Here is a 4,267-nt window from a genome sequence, read left to right as displayed (position 1 = left end):
CGGCCGAGCCGAAGCGGGCAGTGAGACTCCTAGGTTTAGCTAGGATCCTCTAATGAAGAAAATGAAGTTTTTTTTTTTTTTTTTTTTTTTTTTTTTTTTTTTTTGGAAGCCAAGCTTTGTACACGCTGTCTACAAATTGCTTTGAAGGACTTAAAAATTAACAAAGAAATAAAATAAGGAGACTTAGAAAAACCTTCCACACTAAAAGCAGGGCGGCCTGACTTAGAAATCTAAACAAGGTCACAATGACCCGAGTCCCTGGAATACTGTAAGGCAGCAATAACTCCCTTACAAGGCCACAAGATAACCTAACTAAATACCAAGAATTTCCAGAGGGCCATCCTGCCCTGGAATCATGAAGATAAGAACAGACTATCCCACTGAGTCCGGAGGCCATCCGACCCCAATGATGTCACTTACCCAAACCCCCTCCCCTCCCTAAAAGCTTGTGGTTTCCTTCTATAAAAGAGGCCTGCTTTTGAGGCACAGGGCTTCCTTTGTCTGTCCGACTGGGAGGCCCCTTTGTGCAAAGGTCCCACAATAAACTTACCTCTTGTTTTTACATCAGCTTGACTGGACATTGAGTTTTTTGGGGGGACTGTCCAATTTGTGGAGACTCCTCAATCCGAGGGTCTTTCAGCTTAAGTTTTCAGTAGAGGAACTGACTTTCCAAAACGTGAAGTAGGATGTCCAGAGAGTCCAAGATGATTTGATTTAAAGCCCAAATGCCCGCACAGCTTACTGTCTCTAGGATCAGAAAGATGTGAGCGTGGCATCAAGACCTTGTTTTAAAACTGTGAGAACAGGGCTGCCAGCCTTAGATGTCCCAGAGGAATGGTACAGAGCGCCAGAGTTGGAAAGCATTTTGAATCTTATGAGTCCAGGAGAATCAGTTCCCATAAAAGAACCTTAAGTTGATATGAAACTGTGTCTCTTGGTAAATTCTCTTGGCACTCCAGGTTTGTCCTCTAGACTGAGAATTTAACTAGAACAAACCCTCTGCTCTCTATTATATAATAGCAGTCCAGGTACCGAGGGAAACTCCAGGATTTTGTGATGTGGGGGAAAACAGAATTTCCCAGAATACACAAACGAACCTAATGTGTACATTAAATCTTGTGACATTAGTTTGCTGAACCTATTTCTTCCACAGTGAAAGTATTTGGGGAAGTAACATGACTGTATTTTGAGAACTGAGAAGTCTAAACTGGTTCTAGGGGATTAACCAAACCCTGGAAGAGTTTCTGGGCACTGGAAGAAAATCACAGGGATGTGGAGGCAGCAGCATCCTGGTGTTTGCCTCTGAGTTCTCTGGGAACTGCTCCCCACCCTGCTATGTCCATCCACACCACACCCTTGTCTCTCCCCGAAGAATCACAGAAGAGTTTCCCTACTCAAAATAAAAGGAGGGCCTTTTGGAACGCTTTATTATTTCCATGACATGACTTGGGTAAATGGCTGTTTCTTTTATCTCATGGGGGATTTAAAGAGTTGTTTGGTCTTTGTTGAACTCGAGTACCATCTCTGTCTTGTGTACTCTACACTTAAACATCCTTCCACCTAGATACACATCACCCAGCAGCAGGGTTTATATGACTCAGGCTAGACACTCTGACATTCCTGTCACTAAAGTATCAAGAGATAGAAGCAGCCTCAACAAGCTTCTATTCAATCTTTCAAAAAAAAAAAACCCTCAAAGAACATAGCTTTGTATGGCATTGGGATTCCATGCTGTCAATTATGTGGAACAAGACTGTTGTTAGTGGAGGGAACTTGTCATCTAAGCTCAAGCCATCAGCCTCCATCTAGTCCAGTGAATGGTCAGAGTGGAGCTCAGGATCGGGATCCAGCAAAAACTTATACCTCTGCCAACTTGTAATACTCTATGGTGGTTTGAATGAAGATGGCCCATATAGATTCATAGAGAGTGGCACTACTAGGAAATGTGGCCCTATTGGAATAGGGGTAACCTTGTTGGAAGAAGTGGCCTCCACTGCCACTTTGAGGCTTTGAGGTTTCAGATTCACAAGCCAAGCCCAGTGTTACTATCTCTTCCTACTACCTGGGGATCCTAATGTAGAACTCTTAGCTCCCACCCAACCACTGTGTCTACCTGCATGCTACCATGCTTCCTGCCATGATGACAATGGATTAAGCTTCTGAAACTGTAAGGCAGCCCCAATTAAATGTTTTCTAAGAGTTGCCATGGTCATGTTGTCCCTTCATGGCAATAAAAACCTAAGACAGACAGTCTATTCATGATCCACAGCAACAGAGATGCGCAAGTCAGGATGGCCACAGCACCTTTGGCATTCTGGAGAAATGCACCAAATAAAATACCCGAGATGTCAAAAGAATGTCCTAAGGAGTAAATGATCTGGGGTCATGTTTATAGCATAACTTCGGAGTAGTGTACACATAAGTACTAGTGTATTTTAAAGTGTCTGTGATGAAGCTGTCTGTGGTCCCTGATGATAAGACACACCTACTACTGCTGCTGTGGCTTGATGTCCATCCTCCTGGTGGAAAAGATGAGCTTAAGTTAGAGATTAGTGACAACAGACATTTCTTCTCCTGTGACTTCTCACACCTCCTGATTCCAGTCCTTAGACCACTTTGGAATCGCAGATTTGAAAGAAAGATTTTATATCTACAGCAATGGGTGTTTTCATAGATTGAATAAAGGGAGAGGGAGGGAGAGAGGGAGTGCCAGGTCAGCAGTCTAGCCCTCCAGCCTGCTGTCTAAGGAGTCAGGACTTTCTGAGTTAATTCTTACTGAGTGCCAAGCCTGCTCCTCAACACCCATGAGAAACTCAGTTTTTCTCAGGTCTTCTGAGTGGACCTGCTATGGGGAGATTGATCTCTAAATATAAGATCTCAGGGGACTTACTGATATTAGAGAAAAACAAAAGCAAAAAGAGTCTTGATTTGTTCCTTTCTGATTCATGTGGCTACTCATTAGGAAAAGCTATGCTGAATAAGCTGGTATCCATATAGTATACAGAATATTAATAATTAACTATGATTTGAGCTAGAATCTCAGTCTGTAAATCCGATCCTGGCCTCGAATTCCCTGTGCAGCCCAGGATGGCCTCAAAGCCATTGCCATCCTTTGTCCGTCAGCCTTCCAAGAACTGAACCATGGATGTGAACTACCAAATCTGGCTTAGAGATTATTTTAAAATCAACACATTACTGCACTAATACCATAAATATTATTAATACTCATGTATACAAAAAACAGAATATAAAGGGAGAATATCAATACTATAGCTTAATTAAAAATACTTTCCTACATTCTGCAATAAAAAGTGACATAATTCCATGATACAAACAATATTTTCCTGCATTCTTTTTCAATGACACTTCTAAGAAAGACCTGATTCCTAGAGGGCATTTCTCTTTTCATATATGAGGTCTTCAAAGTGAATAGATCCAAGCATAGATGTCACTCTGCCCCAAAGCTCTGCTCTCCTCAAGCCAGCATTGCATCAGGTGCTCTTGTCAGTAGAGTGTGCTGCCATCGGGGTATTTATCCTCTCTACAAAAGCCCTTGAGCTAGAGACTCATGACTTATTTCCCCATAACAGAAGATTTTAGATTCCATTTCCTATAAGCAGTCCCCTTTGTCATGTCTACAGGCTTGTGTGAGAGACCAGCTGTGTGTCAGTTGTGGCATTTGTGTCATGAGCTCATCACAGAGGCTTCCCTCTTCTCAAATGTACTCTGAAGTACTTCCAAAGCCTCTCACTATGGCTCAGGGCACTCCTCTAGGTCTGGTGACTGTTCTGGGGAACGGGCCTTAGCTTTTGAGTGGAAACAGAAAGGAGTTTTTGGTTGCTTGTTTGTTACCTACCTAAGCCCTCCTGGACACTTAGGCTTACATATACACAATGATCATCCAACTGTGGCTCAAATCAGCAGTGTTTGAGAGTGTGTTAGAAAAGCAGATTCTCAGGCCCTGCTTCTAACCCAGTGACTCTGGAACCCTGTAGGTGGTAGCCATCTGTCCTGCAGCTCTGACATGGGAAGCTTGGGAGTCTGTTCTGCATTTGATGGGACATGGGGACACACTGCAGATTCTTCTTCTAAAGTGGCTTCTAAGAATCAGTATGTGAGTCCATGTGAAATGTGAGAAGTAAGAACAGACTTCCAATGTGTTACAGACTAAAGATTCTCGTTCACTTCGTGCTTGACGTTTCCCATGGGTCCCCATCACAAGTTAGGCCTCACCTCCATAACTTCATGCAGTGAACTCCGTGGAAAT

This window comes from Cricetulus griseus (genome assembly GCF_003668045.3).
Source record: "Cricetulus griseus strain 17A/GY chromosome 1 unlocalized genomic scaffold, alternate assembly CriGri-PICRH-1.0 chr1_1, whole genome shotgun sequence".
NCBI lineage: Eukaryota > Metazoa > Chordata > Mammalia > Rodentia > Cricetidae > Cricetulus > Cricetulus griseus.
This window is presented reverse-complemented; position numbering follows the sequence as displayed.